Source organism: Lemur catta, chromosome 1 (assembly GCF_020740605.2).
Source record: "Lemur catta isolate mLemCat1 chromosome 1, mLemCat1.pri, whole genome shotgun sequence".
Lineage (NCBI taxonomy): Eukaryota > Metazoa > Chordata > Mammalia > Primates > Lemuridae > Lemur > Lemur catta.
In genome coordinates this window covers 210,946,687-210,965,832 of record NC_059128.1, presented here as the reverse complement: position 1 = coordinate 210,965,832, position 19,146 = coordinate 210,946,687, and the positions used below count along the sequence as shown (strand labels likewise).

At 43.7% G+C, this 19,146-nt stretch overlaps 1 pseudogene; it reads left to right on the top strand.

Moving 5' to 3' along the window:
- The first annotated feature begins 18,494 nt into the window (after nucleotides 1-18,494).
- On the top strand, nucleotides 18,495-18,588 carry LOC123631031 (annotated as a pseudogene).
- The last annotated feature ends 558 nt before the right edge of the window (nucleotides 18,589-19,146 follow it).

Here is a 19,146-nt window from a genome sequence, read left to right as displayed (position 1 = left end):
TCGAGGGATGAGATTCAGCTGGTGTGCTAACAATTAAAATAACAAAACATTTTTACAGAGTTGAAAAATAATCTCTGCCCTGAGTAGCCCTGTAGGGCTCCCCTGTCCCCTGCCAGTAGCTATCCCAGTTAAATTCTCTGTGGAATGGGATTAATGACATCTTTGTAGAGTGTGTGTGTATGTGTAAAGTGCTAAATGCATCATAAGTGCTGGTTCTTTATTTCTAACAACTATATTAAAATCTACTTGGAGAATCAAGACAAAGACGCCGAAAACTATAGCTAGGCAACAATAAGCCAGTTTTACAGAATACGGTTCAATTTGTTCACAAGTGCTGTACAATGAAAATTAAGGCAAGCCCAGTGTGGGAGAAGCTCTCCTAGAGGAAGCAGAGACTGCACACTGAGGCATCTGGTTTCTAACACCGCCTCCACCTCATACTGGCTGGGAGATCCTGAGCCATCCGCCTGTCTGTAAAGCGAGGATGATGGTACTCTCCTTGTAAGGCACCTGGAAAGGTCAGCGTGCACGTGGTTGGTGCTCAATGAGAGGTAGCTCTTTAGCAAAACTTGAAAGTGAGAGTAAGCCTTCCTGCAATTGCAGAATCTCAGAGCCAGTAAGGATGTTTAGTTGTCTTCTTTAAAGTCAATTTGAAGTGATTGATCCCCTACTATGTGCAATACTATGTGGGTGATAGGAAAATGATTAAGATGTAGTCCAAGAAGGCTAACTTGCTTTCCATGGATGGGGCAGGGCAGTGGGTATGAAGCATATGCAAGCAATCGTAGTACAAGACAGCCTGCTGTAAGTACTAGAATAAATTATAAACAAACTACAATGGAAGTATAAGAGAGAGAATAATTAGCTTCAACGAGGTGGATCTAAGAGGTGGCACTTGCTTTCAGAAAGTATCTCTGGCAGCAGCAAATGGGAAGAATGGATGAAAGAAATGCACTTAGGGGCTCCCTCGATTTCTAACATATTGTGACATTTTGTCTCCTCAAAATGATTAACAACAGATAAAGAAATGACCAATGTTTCTAAAAATGGACTGATCCTTTCAAAAGTTTTGGGGGTTGGGCAGGCTTTGAAGCGTATAGTCATTTATGGAATTGGAACCTTTTCCTCCCTGTGGTTCTCCCAGCACAGTCCCCATGAGAGCTTCCCCTCCAGGGACAACAGTGAAGAATTCCACAGCAGTGTCTCCTGACCAGACGTAGCAGGAAACACATCCAGAGAAATGTAGTGAACCCAAATTAGCCTCTTTACAAGCTTATTAAAGCATAAAGTTTAGCATCCATTGCCCAAAATATAACAGAAAGGCAAAAGGCTTTCCTTTCTTTTCCTCCCTACTTACTCACACCTCCCTTCCCCTCTTTCCACCGTCCATCTCCTGAAAAGCAATAATCAGAGCAGGATCTGGGTGGGTGGGTGTCTCCTTCATTTGCAAGTGAACGCATCCACTGTGAGCAACTCCAGTGACACTGCAGAATTCCAGGCAGGGACAGATTTGCAGCCTGGTAGTCACTCCTGAAGTCCACGGGTTCCTTTCATGTTAAAATATTACTATCTTTAGGAGCATGGAGACAGAGTTGTTGACCTGAATTGCTGTTTCTTAGGAAGTAGACAAGTGAGCAAGCAGTATAACAATTAGGCTGTTTTTTTTAAACTCACTGTCTTCGGGGAGCAGACTGTCTTTAATAGCTATACATTTTTTGCATAGCACTTCTACAATATATAAAATGCTTTCAAATATGCTTCTTCATTTAATCATTATCCTACCCAGGGATGTACATATAACTATTCCCATTTTACAGAAGAGAAAACTGGGACTTAGAGAGTCAGACCTAAGTCTTTCAACTCCATCCAAACAATCTATTGATTACTCTTAATCCTTCTCTTTTGTGCTTTTTCCCAAGCTTATCAGTTGGTATTGTGGGAATTTTCCCAGCTTGCCTTGCTGAGGGGTCCCATCCAGGTGATTGCGCAATACTTACAAGTTGTTCAGTTGACAGTACTTAATAGAGTATCAGAGTCAGAAAGGGTTGTAGAGACCGTTTCCGACCGCCTTATTTTACTGAGAAAACTGAAGCCCACAGAGGAAATGACTTGCCTACATTCCCCCAGCTGGATCCACAAACCCCATTCACAGCAAAGTTGTGACCAGGAGCAGAGTCTCCTGGGTCTCCTGTCCCCTTGCACAGTCTCACGATCCCCCTGAAGCACAGCCATCACAACCAGTGCCAGGAAAGTTAAGGCCAGCACTTGGCTAGTATTTGTTCCTATCCTGTCATTGTTTGATAAAATGAAAAGATCTTATTGATTATGAAATCATAAAATATTAGGTGGGAGGGGGCTTGTAGATAATCTGGTGTGATCCTTCGTGTTCTGTATGTGAGAAAAGTGAGGGCTAGAAAGGCAAGCAGAGCCCCCAGAGCCTGGTCCCCAGAGACTGAGTCCCCCTTGTGCTTGGGAACCCTGAACTCCACTGTGCTCAAGGCATCAAGTTCTGCTCACCCAGATTGTCACAGAAGGTCTGACTTAAAGATTTCCAGACACAGGTACTTGACTCAGCCCTCACTTTGCCTTGGCAATGTAGATCAGGCATCAGCTGCTGGCTTGGATGATGTGTTCCCAGAGCAACATAGTGAGTGTGAGCTGCCAACATTGAAGTGTCAGAGAATGTACAGTGTTGAGGCAGTTAAACATCCAAAAATGCCCTGTCTCAGAAACAAGGGTGACTCATCAGAGCACTTGGGCTACAACTGGAAAGGCATTAGGGTGTCCACAGGGGGTAAAGCCCATGCTCGGAAGCCCTCAGCTTCCCTACCTCTGACTCTTTGCTTACATCTCCTTTCTTCAACAACACAAGCTCCACTCCCAAACTCAACCCTCCTCCTCCATGAAGCCTGCCTTGACTCTCTAATCCTGGTGAGGTCTCCCTTCTCAAGCTCTGAGAATGCTCTATACAATCTGACAGTTGATTCTATACTGTCTTCTATTGCTTCTCAACCATTTTGAGTATTTTATAGCTGACCCAGATTGCACATGCTCAGAGGAAAGGAACTAAGCTTCTTCCTTGGTACCCTACAGTGCATCTCTGAGGATCACCAAAGAGCTGAGATGTGCTCAGACTCACAGATAGATCCTACTTCAAGATTTTTTATGCTTTACGTTGTGTTTGCGCACATAGTGAATGCTCAATACATCCTCATTTGTTTCACTGTGGCTTCGGCCTTTTCAAAGAAAACGCTCAGCAGCCATGTCAGCCCATGCCAAGCCTCTGTGCAAATTAGAGAGAAAGTGACACAGCCCTGCCAGTGTGCATGGCTGGGCAAGTGGAGTGTGGGCTGGATTTCAGCTCAGCGGTGTGCCCTGTGCAGTGAGCCACATGCACCCCCTGGTCTCTGTCTCCTTGTAAAAGCAGCAACAAGGTCTCTCTCTCCACCACCCTCTGCAGCTCTCCATTCTGATGGGGAAGGCCTGCCTTGGGAAAGCTGGCATCAGATGCTTCCCAGCTTGTTTCCCAGCTCCCTTCCTGTCAAAACCAAACAACAACAACAAAAAACACACCCCTGCAATAGCTCCTCGCCATGGAGCCTGGGGTACCTGAGGTCCAGATTCCTGGCAGGGCATCTGGAGACCCTCTACACTACCATCCCAACCTTCCTTTCTTCTGCTGCGAAGGCCCGGTATGCACCATGAGTTGTCCGACTTCTCTGTTTTGCTTTCTCCCAAACTAGATTGCCCTTTTCTTGCTCATCTCTGTGTCAGATCCTATTCCCCGTCCAATTCCTATCCCAGCCCCTGCCTCCTCCCTGTGCTTCAATCAGCACTAACTGTTCTTCTTGGTGCTCCTCCACTCACCCCCCACTTCTCTTTCCCTTCCACATTCAAACTCTATTTCATCCTTTCCAAGATGTTATTAGCCTATCAGCCAGTGGGCAGCTGCCTTTTGGTCCTGTGTCCACTCAGGCTTCTCTGCACTCACCCTACTGCAACCCAGATAGATGCCTAACTCATTACCACTCTAAGTTCCCCAAAGCAATCCATTCACAAACAAATTAGTGCACAATGTTGACTTTACAAATGATTTATTTCACAGGAGCACAGTCTTTCATAGTCCCCCCCACAGCAAACTGTTTACCAATCTTTGCAAGCATTCCTGCTCTCAATTCCTTGCTTGGCAGCCCTGTCCTTAGAGCTACTTCTCTCTCACCACCCTTCCCCAATGTGCTCCCAGCCAAGTTGAGTCTCCACACTCAGTCTCTGTATGTCCTTCCCATTTGTCCCACCCAACTTATTTCATTCTTGTTTTAATAGGCAGAACAACTCAATGTTGCCTCAGCTCCTACCTGCAGACATGCAACCCAAATCCATCATGATGCCCAGCCAAATGCAGGCTCTCCTTCAGTTTAGCCTTCTTTAAAAGCAGTCAGACACAGACAGAGCCAGAATGCTTTTCTTGTAACATGTATGGGCATTTTCCTCCATAGAGAATTCAGTTCAGAAAGCAAGGATTGTGCCTTCCACAGTCACTTAACCTAACAGTGAAAATACATACAGTAAGCCTGTGTCAGAGGTTCTCCTCCACTAGGGACAAGGGACAGTTCTAAGCCTTTTCTGTCTCTCAATTCCTCTTTCCTCCCAAGTAAGGCCCAGGACTAGCATCAGGGAAGGTGCCTGAAGACACAGGAGGAGTTTAATAAATAGTTGTAAAATGAATGATTCCGTGAGTGAAAAGGAAACAAGAAAAGATATAAGAACTACAAGAGTATCCTCACCACGATTATTTCAGTCTAGCTGAAGGGAACTTTGAGAACTGACCCAGGATGACAGAATGAAGTGTGAACAGTGAATGGTAGGATGAAGCGTGAACACGGGGTTCTGATATCCACACTGCCTTCATCACCACGTGGAACCTTGAGGAGATCTCTGAGCCTGTGTTCCTCATCTGCCCCATCAGCCTGCCTGCAGATGGCCCAGTATGGACACTGACTATCAGGGTCCCCAGGGCTGTTGGAGGCTTCTTCCCCGAGTGCCCAGACACACAGGGCCCCTTGGTGCCTCTGTACTCTGTAGAAAGCTTTTCTTGGCTGCAGTACTGGCCTGGGGACCTTCATTGTTTGCTGGCAGAAAAGAATTCTCCACTGTGGAATGGGCAAACTCTACATATTTTACAGATGAGAGTCTAAACTCCTAGTGACTCTAAATGTGGTGTGAAATGGACAGAAGTCATCCTGCTGGTGTGACATGCCTGAAATAGTGTCACCACCACCACCAACCCCAACCCCCACCATGTGGATAAACAGGTCATGGAAAGAGAGGAAACAAAGTCACAATGTGTTGGCCAATGCTCTCCCAACCCCTTTTCTATATTTTTAAAAAAGAAGTGATCTATTTTTTTTTCTGCAGGAATACAGTCCAAGGTCATCTAAAGGCAAAGGAGAAAGGGAATTAACAACCCCCAGCCTTGAGACCTGACTTTGCCATAAGAGCCCAGCTCTGGCTGGCTGTGCCGGACTCCACCACAGCTGTGGACGGGGAAAACATTTTAGGTTCAACTGCCAGCAATCCACTGCCACCGGGGTCAGGGTTGTCAGAAATGTCCCCCCGGACAGGGACAGTGGTTTGAAGACTAGAGACATTGAGTTCCTGGAAAACAAAGAAAATTTGTTGATTTTATATTTTTATTTTTTCTCTGATTTGGTCATGACGTTAAGGCAGCCTGGTCCCAGGTGGAGAAAAGAAAACTCCCAGTGGGTATTTTATTTGTTAAACAGTCGTCCTTTGCCTCTGGGGTCAGCTGATCTCTGGTGCCCACCACTGTTGCATCCTCTCCGCACCCCTAAGCGCCTAACTCCTCCTCCCAAGCAGAAGCCCTGTCAGTAAGAAGCGTCCTACCGATGCCTGCGCCCAAGTTGCACCTAAGAGGCTCGGGTTCCCACTGAGCACATTCACATTCGTGTGTGAGAGCGCGCGTGTGTGTGTGCGCGCGTGTGTTTGTGCGTGGCTCGAGTGTACGCGCGCGCGGGCGCGCGGGTGTGTGGTGGGGCGGGCTTTGCGCCCGGGGGGAGGGCTCCGCCGTGAGAGTGGCAGCTGGACTTGCCAGGCTGCGAGGGGCAGGGCACAGAGCCGCAGTGCCGTAGTAGCGGGCAGCCAGGATAGACCTCTTCGGAGCTCACATCCCCGAGTAGAGGCGGAAGACCCCTGCGCTGCCTCACCACAGCCTGGCCTCCTGGTTTCCCCAGCGCCCACTCGGGCTGCCATCCCCCTCCCCCGAGAGGGCTGCGCGGGCGGGAAGACGTCCAGACGCCAGCTTCGGTCCCCTTGCTGTCTCTCGGTTCCTCTTTCCTCCCAAGTAAGGGAATAAACCGCGAGGAAGGAGCGCCCCGGGCCACCGCGCAACCAAGTGTTGCATGGTGAGGTAAGACGGCGGCCGGTGTGGCGGTGGGGGTCTCCTGCTCCGGGGGCGCGGGGCAACTTGGAAAAGGAGGGCAAAGCCAGAGCCGGTCCCGTAGCCTGGGAAGGGGCTGCAGCCCAAATCACTGCTCCCACCGCGACAGTACCACCTGCCGCAAAGCCCTGCAGGCAGGGATGCCCCACTAGAGGGGTGCGGGAACTGGGAAGGGCGCCGGATGGGGGGCCGGCTCCCTGGGCGATTGGGAGGCCCCCCAAACCCCAAAGGTGTGCAGGTGGGAGGCAGCCTCGCTCCAGGCAGTTTGCTGAAGCAATTGGATGGATTTCTTCCTTCTGGACTTACCTTGGCTCCTTGACATTCAGTTCTCGCTCCAGGGTGCACAAGGGCGGCGAGGAGCAAGGAACGCTTTTCCCAATGTCTGGCTGCCAATGCCTTGGACCGTCCCGCAGGGTTCTAGGACTTTGGGGCACTCCACAAAGCCTCTGTGCAGGAGGACTTAAAGGGAAGCTGAAGAGAACACACTTTGGCGAATAAAGGAGGGGAGGGTCAAGAAGGGACTCTAAGGCTGACCTGTTTAGTCTCGGAGTCACAAGATGTGTCCGTGTGTATGTTTGTGTCTTGACAGGTGCGCATCCAGAATCACCTGTGGGGCTCTCACAAACTCCACCGGTCCACCTCCCCATGAATGTTCTGAGAATCTCTTCCTCAGAACGAGTGGACTAGAATTTGGGGAGAGGGCTGTGGAGTTCTACAAGCCCTACAGGTGATTCTGGTGCGCTGTCCCCAACCCCACCGTCACTGCAATGGAAAGCATGGGACGAGAGCCAAAAGACATCTCCTACACGTGAGAGATCCAACTGCGGAACTCAGGGTGGCGGTCGAGACCCCTCCCCCAGCCGCCCCCAGCAGCAGGAGGGTCTGCGGCAGCGCAAGGTGATTTGTAGCTGCGTCGCAGTGGGCAGTGGCGCTCGGGAGAATGTGAACCCGTGGGCGCGCTCGCAGGGGCTGAGCCGCTGTCTCCCCGGGGCTTCATTAGCATACGATGACCTCGCTGCGTGGAGAAGGGCCTGGGAGCGCTGTTTGTCATTCCTTTATTTCGGGGGCTTGGGGGACGCACCTGGGATGTAGAGGTGAACACCAGGGCAGTCTTGAGGAACAGCGGTCAGAACATAGGACTGGAAACTGCCCAAAGGGGGGGATCCGACCGACTTCTTTATTTCAGTGATTAGGATTTTCTGTCCATAAAATTCAGCTCACAGGGCCACTTGCTGGAGCACAGGGCACCCTAATTGTCAATGAAGGACATTAGATTATAGGGGCAAAAGTCAAGGTTTGGTCACTAACGCGCGCGTGCCCAAACACACACACACCTTATGCCCCTTTCATTCCTGGGGTGTGTCCTAAGTGGGAAGGCACTTCACTGTTTGCCATGTTAAAAAGGCTGTATTTGCCAGAGATTACACTCCAAATATAAATTATACTCATTAAATGAAGCTGCAACTAAGCTAACTACCTTGCTGTACTCCCATGTAGATCCTTTTTGCCAATCACCCTTAACACTTATGTCCAGCACTACAGATGTTATTACAGGTATTTTTCTGGGAGATGCCTGGGGGTGGGAAGCTAGTAGATGAGTCTTTCACATCTTAAAATTTTATGCAGTGTTTGGTTCAGATCAGCTAAGACTTGGGAAGGAAAATGATAAACATTAGAGTGTCTTGGCATCTAGACTCTCAGAGAGGGAGTAACTACTGAGATCATCTGTTCTAGCTACCACCCCACCACACAGCTCTCGACTGCCCACACGACACCATCAACAGGTGGCAAGGATCCCTTCAACCCCGACACTCCCAGAGGCCTGGGCTGTGCATGTGTGAGGCTCTGCCAAGGGGAGAACCCAGAAGGCAGCAGCCCTTCCCTCTCCTGCTGATGGGGGTGGGGGGATGCTGGCCCCTATTTCCTGTCCTGGAAGGGAAGGGGGAAGAAGGAAGGGAAGTACCATTTCATTGTGATAAAACTCTTTTGAAAAAATATCTATTGTATTACATTATCATGATATGCTCTTTTAGTGTAAAAGTAATTCATGTTCATTGCAGAAATTTTGGGAAGTTGAAAAGTATGCAGAGAATTAAATCACCCATGATTCTACCCCCTAGACTGAACACTTAATATATTGACATATTTCCATTCCCTCTATTTTTATGTCTTGAAATCATACAATCCATAGAGAGCCAGCATTTATTGGGTACCTAGTAAATGTACTTTGTATGGTGTTACTATTTTATATTCATTATGTCATTTAATCCTTGGAAGTCCCTCTGAGCTAGGTATTATTATTATCACCCCCATTTTTCTAAGGTTGCATTTTTCTAGAGTTCTAAGAATTCAGGTGACTAGCCCAAGTTACACAGCTAGTAAGTGGCAGGGTCAGGATTCAAACCCAGGATGTCTGACTCCAAAGTATGGTTGCTTAGTCTCTGTAGCTATTGTTTCTTTGCTTTTTTCTTTAATTAGTGTTTTAGCAAAAGGTTTTCACGAACATCATTTTCCTGGCTACATATTATTACACTATTAGTCATTCAAGTTTCTTCCTGTCCTTAGCAACAGCAAATAACTCTAGGCAAAGTCTTTACTGCACACATTTCCCATTACTTCCTTTGGATAGATGCCTAGAAGTAGATCACTGGGCCAAAGGGCACAAATGTTTTGAGGCTCCCAATATATATGCAAAGACACTTTTCAAAAGGGCTACACCAATTTATGATTCCATTCACCAGGGGCAACTCTGCCATAGTCAAAGCAGGTGACCCTGAGGGATTCACACAGGCCAGGGCCTCACACAACCAAGCCACATCACATGAGCATTCCCCAACATCACGGGAGAAGGACTCACACGTATCACCCTACTTTGCACATTCAAGTGTGATTATGGAAACCATACAGTATAAAGTTGTGCCTGTTTTTATGTGAACAAATGTCAGCTGCAGAATGCTCTGGCTAGGTGTCACATACTAACTTTGAACAAATCAAACTATTGTGTTAAATATATAAGTGTGCATAACATCCCACTTCTCCACACAAGCAATTATAACAACCCTCACTCATCAATATCACAGCCAGATTCAGCAAACGCAATCAATCAGTAACAGCTTCTTCACATAGTGGCTGTATTCATGGAGTTGTTTCCTTACACCAAATATCAGAATTCCACAACCAAACCATAGTGGGAGTTGATGTCACCTTATAAGTAACAGAGTTTGATCAAAAAATTGAAAAAATTAAAAATCAAAGTTAGTAACTACCAATAAAACAGTTAAAAATAAGGTATACATATCATTAACAAAATGTCTGCAGGTAGAAGAAAATGTGGCTGGCAGAGAGAGACTGAATTAGGGGACTACAAAAAAACACAAAAGGCCAATTTAGAAAAAAACAAATTGGTTCTAGCTATGAGTTTTTCCTAGAGCCATGTTCACCTCTAAGCCATCTCTACGACCAGCAGTGGGCTTAGTAGCCCTGGAATATAATCTGTTGTTGTAAGTGGAATATATATCAATTAAGCCCCCACCTGAGATCTACTTATACAATACTCAGCTTGTGTCCTAAAACTGCTTACCTGGGTTAGAGACCCCTAGGCTGTGCCTACAGCACCTATGCATATGCTTACCTCACTATGGTGAAATCACTTATTTGCATATTTCCCACTAAATTGTGAGCTCCCTAAAGGCAGAGACCATGCCTAATTCTTCCCTGCAGCCCCAGCACTTGAGATAGTACCAATGCATAGTCAGCAATTAAATGTGATGAATGAACAAATAAGAGAATTTTCCAAGTCCAGTACTGGATGCTTTAGGTACATTTCTCTGTCCGTGTATCTTTATTCTGCTCGGGCTGGTCAATCTCAGAAACGTACCTGAAAGATGTCTAGAGCTATGCTGCCTAATTTCACATTTGACTGTTTCCATGTTCATTTAATTCATTGAAATTCAATAAAATAAAAAATTCAGTTCTTTTGTCACATGAGTCACATTTTTAGAGCTTTAATGCCACACGTGTCTTCTGGCTACCATAGCGGAGAATGCACATGTAGAACATTTCCATCATTACAAAAGTTCAACTGGCCCATGCTGGTTAGAGCATAAGCTTGATGGAGGTAAGCGTGTGTCTATGTCCATCTTGTTTTCCACTGTATCCTCTGCAATAGCACAGTACCTGGTCTGGAGAAGACTGAGAGAGGAAGAAAGAGAAGGGATGGCAGCAGTAAACGTCATAGTAATATTAGCTATAATATTTATTAGGCACCTACTCCATGTCCCATATTGTGCTGTTTTATAGATGCATTGTCTCACTTGATATTCACATCACTACAAGCCTGGTATCAACCCCACCTCACAGACAAGAAAATAAAATCTCAGAAAGTTTGAGTAACTTGTCTGTGGTCACAAAGGTGGTAGGAGAGACTGAGTTTTAAACTCAGGTCCACATGATTTCAAAGCCTACTCTCTTAGGCCTTTTGCTTTATCACTTCAATAATTGCTCTGTGTGGTGACATTGATGTGAATTGCCACCATCTTGGCTTCCCAGGAAATCAGAAAAAGGTACTTTTGAAGGCTTTCCAAGGGAAATAATTGGTATAATTTGTGAATGTGAATGACATTTGAAGAGGACAAAATTTTGCCCAGGGGCCCAAGAGAACTTGTCCCTGGATGAGTGAGGTAGGGAAAAAGGAATCTACCTGTAGCGTGGCCTGACCAGAGGGCCAAAACCTAGGAGAGCAGGCCAGCCAACCACCATGGTCTGTGCTTCTCTTTGGGGAGCCCTGTCACCAGCTCCTGAAAGGAATACTTGACCCACATCTCACAGCCCATTGATGGTGTGACCTGGCTCTCCACTCCCCAGCCAGTGTCCTCCCCACTGCTCCACTGTGCCTCATAGGCCATTTGCTCTGGTGCCCTCACTGTTATTATCACTCTTATCCTACGTTTCTCCAATTGCTTTATTCTTGATGAATAAAGTGCAAATAAGTTTCAAGGGAGGCCTAAGCAGCACTGAGAAGACTGAGATTACCACCTACTTTGTAATACGTTTCCTGTTTCTATTAAAACTCTTTAAGGTCTAATTAGGAGTCTATGCCATTGACCCCTGTTGAACTTAGTATCAACTGGAATAACCCACTTCTCTTTTAAACTTACTCTTAGACTATGTTGCTCATCCCGTCACCCCCACCCTATGCTGTACAGATGATACCTGGAGTGCAAATATAGAACTTTGAATTATTCCTCATTTTATCTTGTTCAATTCAGTCTATCCTGTCAGCTTGCCCAGATATTTCTGTCTGTAATTCTTTCATCCAGTGGTTTTACTGTCCCTTCCAGTTTGCTTCCTGCCATCCCTGAATCTGACAATCATGACCTCTTCAACTAAGTCATCAATAAAACACTACTTGGAGTCATTCCACTATATGCTCTTTAAATATAGATATTAATTCAATAATTAAACAGCACTCTTTTAGAAAATTTATTCAACTTCTTGTACTATCATTCAGCCCATATTTCTTGATCTTTTTCAAAAGATTTTCAGAGGAATCTTTTCAAAGTTCTTAATAAAGTTCAGATACTCTTCATTACTAGTATTTCCTTGATCTGCTGTTCAATAACTTTGTCAAAGATGCTGATTTTGTTGGTCTGCCATGAACTACTTTCAGTAACTCATGTTGGTTCCTATAAATCATCACTTCAGTCTTTAAGGCTCATTCTGCATCCCATTCCAGAATGTTTCCTGCCTAAAATCAATCACTCAAGTTAAGAAATTTTTATAAATTATTTTCCCACTTAAAAAATACAACTGCATTTGCCATGAAGGTGATAGTAATTGTGATGGTGTTGATGGTGGTGGTGATTGTGACAATGATGGTGGTGGTGTTGATGGTAGTGGTGATAGTGGTGTTGGTGGTGGTGGTATTGGTGATGATGGTGGTGGTGGTAATCTTAGGGGTAGTGGAGGTGATGGTGGTGGTGGTGATTGTGATGGTGGTAGTGGGGGTGGTAATGGTGGTGATGGTAGTGGTGGTTGTGGTGATGTTAGTGGTGAATGATGGTGGTAGTGGGGGTGATGATGGTGGGATGGTGGTGGTGGTGATGGTAGTGATGGTAGTGGTGGTGATGGTGTTAATGGTGGTGGGGGAGGTAATGGTGGTGGTGGTGGTGGTGAAGATGGTGGGGTTGGGGACGGTAGGGGTAGGGACGGTGCAAGTGATTATGAGGGGGTTTGGTGGCAGTGGTGGTAATGGTGGTGGGGATGATAATGGTGATGATAGTGTCTTCCTTAATATATGATTCTGGAAAGATTAATGAGCATGCAGTTACCTCAATTGCATATTGTCTCGGCACGCTAGGATGTTATTCAATTAGGAGAAGAGACATATATTAATTTGGGGCAGACCGAAAAGTTTCTAGCATCATAAAAATTGAGATCAGGGAAGGAGCTGAGACAGCATCTGGTTCCAGACCTTCATCTTAAAAAATAAGGAACCCCCTCCATCCAAAAGGGTACCTGCCCTACCTGGAGTTATGCTGCCAGAACAGGAACCAAGATCTCACCACTCTTGACCAGTGCTTTCTCCAAGGCATAACGCCTTCTTTTCAGAAGAAGCTTAAGGCTTTCTTTCCTGAAAAAATAACCATTTCTCTTCTTGGAATTAGCCTCTTATGTTGGAGATGCTTCAGTGATAATTAAAGATTCTTCCCTGGGATCATGATGTGAAAGGGGAAAGGAGGAGAGAACTTAAGGGCTCTCAATTTCCAGGTAGGAAATGGAGCCAAAAGGTCCCCAAGGTAGCACAGGGGCACAGAGAGAAGAGGTTCAAGTTAGAAAATATTTTTATGAGAAAAATGGCAATAATATAATAATAACCATCCTTTATATGTGTACCACACTCAGAAGATGGCAATGTCTTTACATCCATGATATCTCCTGGTTCCAGTCACAGGCATGTGAAGCAGGCAGCATGGCTGTCACTAGCCCCATTTCAGTAGTGGAATGACACCAAAATGAAGGCTATGGGATCTAGAAAAGACTACTGTGGCAAGAAAAGGAATGAAAGAGCAAAATCCAGTGGCCACATGGCAGCTGATAAAACCTGTCCAGCTAGCCATTTAGGCCCATTACTCCTTTCTGTGTGGTCTGTGTGGGCAGTTTTCTCCTCTTTTAGGGCATAAACAGTGCCATCTACACAGGAACAGAGTTTTCACTTTCCTGATACTGATCTGGTGTGAAAGTTCCATGTGGCCAGAGGTCAGTGAGGCCACTTTGATTCTTAAATGCTGAAATGCTTGAAATGTTTTGGCCTCAATGTTTCCATTCCCTGCTGTATTTCCCCACCCCTCTGCCCTGGGAACAGTGGCCCACAGCTGCCTCCGTGCCCCAGCCTTTTGGTTAAATAAGCTAGAGAAAACTTCCAGAATCCTTAAGAGCCACACAAAATGGATGCTTTTATCCAGTCCCCCACACTCCCCATCTTAAGTCTCATCAACAAGAATGCCCTGATCCCCAGACCCTGACAAGGACACCCACTGGTAGAAGTCAGTCTCGTCCCTTTTCTCATGCCAGCATATCCAGCAGGTGTTGGGTGATCACAAAGTGATCCTTCCCAACTCTTGGAATCCGGTAGCCATATGTTCCTACAGGCTGGAAAAATCCTGCTGTGCCCAAAAGCCCACAGTGTTCCTAATCCCTAAATCATGCAAATCATGGCAAATGCACTCCTGAGGAGGCTCAATCATTTAAATGATATTAAATCAGCAAATATGTACTGAGCACCCACTCTGTGCTAGTCATAGGGCTAGTTTCTGGGGTTAGAACCAACTGGGTTTCCAGGAACTGGGTGGAACCGAGTGAGAAACAAATATGATATACCATTATCTTTAGATGAGAGCCAGGGGAGGGTCGCCTTTCCAGACTGGGAGGGGATTGGACCAAGAAGGTCATCTCTGGAATAGATGGGCTTGAATGAAATCTAAAGTTTGCACAGAAGTTAAGTGAAGGAGTATAGGTAATACATTCTAGCTAGAGGGAACAGTGTAAGCAAAGGCTCAGAGGCAGTTCTTGTCGTCTACAATCACTGCTGCTGGAGCAAAAACTGTGAATTAGGAAGTGGTGGAAGATGAGTCTGGAAATATGAGCAGGAGCTGGGCTGGGGAGGGTCTTATCTGTCACATTAAAGAGTGTTGATTTCTTCTTGTAGATAGTGGTGAAGTCATAAGTGGGGACTGATGGGGTCAGATTTTAACACCAGAGCAGTCCCTTGGGCAGTGGTGTTGGGACAAGAGAAGATGGAAGCAGCCTGGGAGGCTTTTGTGGGAGTTGAGGGGATATGCAGGCTGAAGGAATGGCAGTAGAAGCAGAGGGAGGCACAGAATCAGGACAGAACTTGCAATTGAGTAGATGTGTGGGGACTGAGGGAGCAGAGGAACCAAAGTTGGCTCCCAGGCTCCTACCTTGTGCACGTGGGAGGATAGTGGTTTCATAGGCCAAGAGAATCGAGGAATAGGAACAGAAGTGGGGTTAGATAATGAGTTCAATTTGGGGCACATTAACTTTGAGGTTTCAGGGAGAAACCCAGATGGAGATGGAATTGGATCGATGGGCTCTATGGCTGGAGGCCCAGATTAAGTAATCCTCAGTGCAAGTGGTGGGTGAAACTGTGAAAACTCATGAGATCACAAGAGAGTCAATTTTCATTTATCTTGATAAATGTGTTGTCAGCACCTGAAAGATCTATGTCAAGGATCTTTACTAAGGGAAGAAAGTGTTTCACAGCATCGTGAGTCTGGGCTTGACAGCTGAGCTGTGCCAATAGCCAGCCATGAGCTGCACTCAGCTAGACCAATGTCCACTTCTGCCTGGTGAATGGTCAAGAGTGGAGTGTTACACAGAAACACTTGTATTGCTCTTCCACATAAGAGCTTCACAGATTTGTAAACATGCTTCTTCTCTCTAGGCCAGTGGGTCTCAACTCTGCTTAAACATTTAAATCACCTGGGAAGCTCTAAAAAAATACCAACTCTAGTATCCCACTCCCACTGCTGATTTAATTGGGCTGGGATCAGGGCCTGGGCCTGACTATTTTTTTAAAGGTCTCCTAGTGGCACCAACTACACCAATGTTCATAAGAGTTAAGAATAATTGCTAAAAAAAATTCTTTCAGTGATTCCTCAAATTAAAGCGTTTTAATTCCTTAGCTCCTACGGCAAATCCTTCCTATGCGTGTGTGACAATTTCTCTATAAACCACTTTAAAGTGTCAGAACTTGAGCTGGATCTGCATGCCAGCCAGGGTCTTGCCGGCACATTGTCCCTGTCTTTACATTCAACAGTTTATCTCCCTCTTGCCACAAGGCTCATGAAAAATTTTGTCAAATATTCTGCACTCACAACCACTGTCTACCACATCTCTCTGAGTCATATAACTCATGTCCTTGTCAAGAAGATATAAGAATCACCTGCTATGACTTCTTCTTAGTGAACCTTGGGATCATTGCTTTCTCTTCTAAGTACTCACAAGTCACCCCTCACCCCAGCAGCTCTCAAATTTTCTTTTGCAATAGAATTTCCTGGAGATTTTTTGTAATGAAATACGGATTCTAAGGCTATCTGCTCAGAGATTCTGAGTCAGAGGTGTGGATGGGGCCTCAGAACCAGAATTTTTAACTGGTACTTAGGGTGATTATGGTGCAGAGATATGACCTTTGAAAAATTATGATCTTAAAAATAAGAAATGAAGTATATACGTTTAATTCCTACCCCTTTGATTTTTATTAAAATAGCAAATTAGTATATATATACTTGGGGATATTTATTATAGTACTAACAAGCAGAAAAGGACACCAATATAATACACGTCAGATATTTTGACAACATTCCATAATAAAAAGAGTTTACACAAGACTGACTTCAGGGAAAGGCCTACCAACCCATAAGTCCTCAGAGTGGAAGGAAAAGTTGGCCTAGAGATTAAATGAAAGGGACTCTGCATGGACTAGGAGACAATATTTGCAAATCACATATCTGATAAGGAATTACAATCCAGAATATATAGAGGACTCCTAAAACTCAACCACAAAAAAACCAAACAACCTGATTCAAAAATAGACAAAGGACTTGAAAAACATTTCTTCAAAGAAGATATACAAATAGCCAATAAGCACATGAAAAGAAGCTCACCATCACTAATCATCAGGGAAATGTAAATCAAAACCACAATCAGATACCACTTCACACCTATTAGGATAGCTATTACCAAAAAAAGAACAGAAAATAACAAGTGTTGGCAGGGATGTAGAGCAATTTGAACCCTTGTACACTGCTGGTGCAGCCACTATGGAAAACAGTATTGTGTGCCTCAAAAAATTAAAAATAGAATTATCATATGATCTAGTAATGTACCCCTGGGTATATATCCAAAAGAGTTGAAAGCAGGGACACAAAGAGATATTTGTACATCCATGTTTATAGCAGCATTATTCACAATAGCCAAAAGGTGGAAGCAACCCACGTATCTATTGATGGATGACTGGATAAACAAAATGTGGTATATGCATACAATGGAATATTATTCTGTCTTTAAAAATGAATGGAATTCTGACACATACTGTAACATGAATAAACCTTAAAACAATATACGAAGTGAAATAATCCAGTCACAAAAGGACAAATACTGTAAGAGTGCACTCATTATGAGGTACTTACAGTAGTCAAATTCATAGCGATATAAGTAGACTGATAGTTGCCAGGGTGTGGTATGGGGAAAGAGTGGGTAGCTATCATTGAATGCTACAGAGTTTTAGTTTTGCAAGATGAAAAATTTCTGTGAATGGATGGTGGTGATGGTTACACAACAATGTAAATGCACTTAATGCCACTGAATTGTACACTTAAAAATGGTTAAATAACTTTGATGTTATGTATATTTTGCCACCATCAAAAAAAATACTTTAAAAAAGTGTCAGGGGCTGCAGGGGTTCTAGGTAGGCAGGTTATAGGGAACACATCTCAATCATATCATCTCAGTTGAACACGCCAAGTGCCTCCTCAGACGTGCCTTGTGCCAGGGCCTCAGGACTCACTCTCAGTCAGCACACGGTGGAGCTCATGAAAACAGAATCTAGTGGTTCAAGAGAAGGGTGACATCTAAAGATGCAAAGCTAATCCTTCCTGTAAAATGGATACTAAATAAAAAAAGACAACTTTTTAGCTACAAGTTATGTTTATAGAGATTAAAGAGGATATATATGGCAGGAACCATCAAAAGGGTGAAATCTGAAATTTGGAAACTTAGCCTGCTTTAAAATGAAAAATATTTTGCAGAATTAAAGTCATGCAATGGAAGTATGAACATCGGAACAATGCAGAAAACTAAAGATGAGTGTAAATTCTCACAATACTAACCAAAAAAACATAAAAAAGTGAAATAATGAATGGAAAAAATGGAGGATATGATTCAACACATTAAATTTATAAAGACACAATTTTTCAGGAAAAAAGGAAATGGAAGATATTGCAATTACAAATATAGAAAAATATTTTCCTGACTTTAGTTCAAAACAGTTTATGTGTTCCAGGGAAAATCAAAAGTATATTCTGGTGAAAATTATTAATTATAACAATTAACAAGTCTATTGGTATGAAATCAGAAAAAAAATATTCTCAAAGAAAAAATAAGCAAGTTTCAGACATTCTGCTACACTAAATATCAGAAGGAAGTTGAGATATGGCTATGGAATTTTGAAGTAATAAGATTACAAGCTAGAATTTTGTATTCAGTAATACGTGAAGAAAAAAGAAAGATATTCTCAGACAAAAAAGTACCCAGCGAGTAGACCACTGAAATCCTCTACTAAAAAATTTATTTAAAATATTCTGGTCAACAGGGAAGTTAATGAACATTAAAAGTTGGGAATGGAAAAGATGTGATATAAAAGCTGTGGGATGAACAATAAAACCACTCAAACATAGGCTTAATTTTTAAATGTTATTAATATGATTGTGAAAAAATGCAACTGCCCAAAATCATTCTTAAGACTATATTTTCAGGGATCATTTCTATAGTTCATTACAAGAGAAGTTTCTCTGAATGTGTGGAGCACAAAAAGAAAAAAAAAATCATTCTTAACAAAGAAGATACATGAGAAATTTAATGATAATAATCTGTGTCTAAAAACTCAGACTACTCAAGGAAAAAAAACCTTGAAGTACTGAATTTCTTACTTTGTACTGTGGAAAGCATTGGATATTGCTTCATTGTTGACATAAAGAAATATAGATTTAAATACATTTTTAAATAAGAAAGAGAGTAGATGAAATCAAACTAGAAATGTGATGCTTCACTTCAAAATTAGGAGGAAGATTTGGAACATTATAGCCAAGATTAAATACTAAAAAAGGAAATAACAAGGAAATATAAAAATAGAAAGTATAAAATAACATGATAGAAGTGAGGTCAAACATATAAGTTATCACATTAAGTGTGAATGGTTTAATCATTTCTATTAAAAGACAAAGAGCCATGCATCAGGCAAAAATTAATTCTAAATGTATGCTATTTTAAACAAAATGGTACAGAAAGAGGGAAAAAAAAGGAAAGAGCATAATGTATCAGTAAAATGCAAACAAAAGAAGGAAGGGAAATATTAATATTAAACAAAGTAGAATTTAATACAAAAAACATTA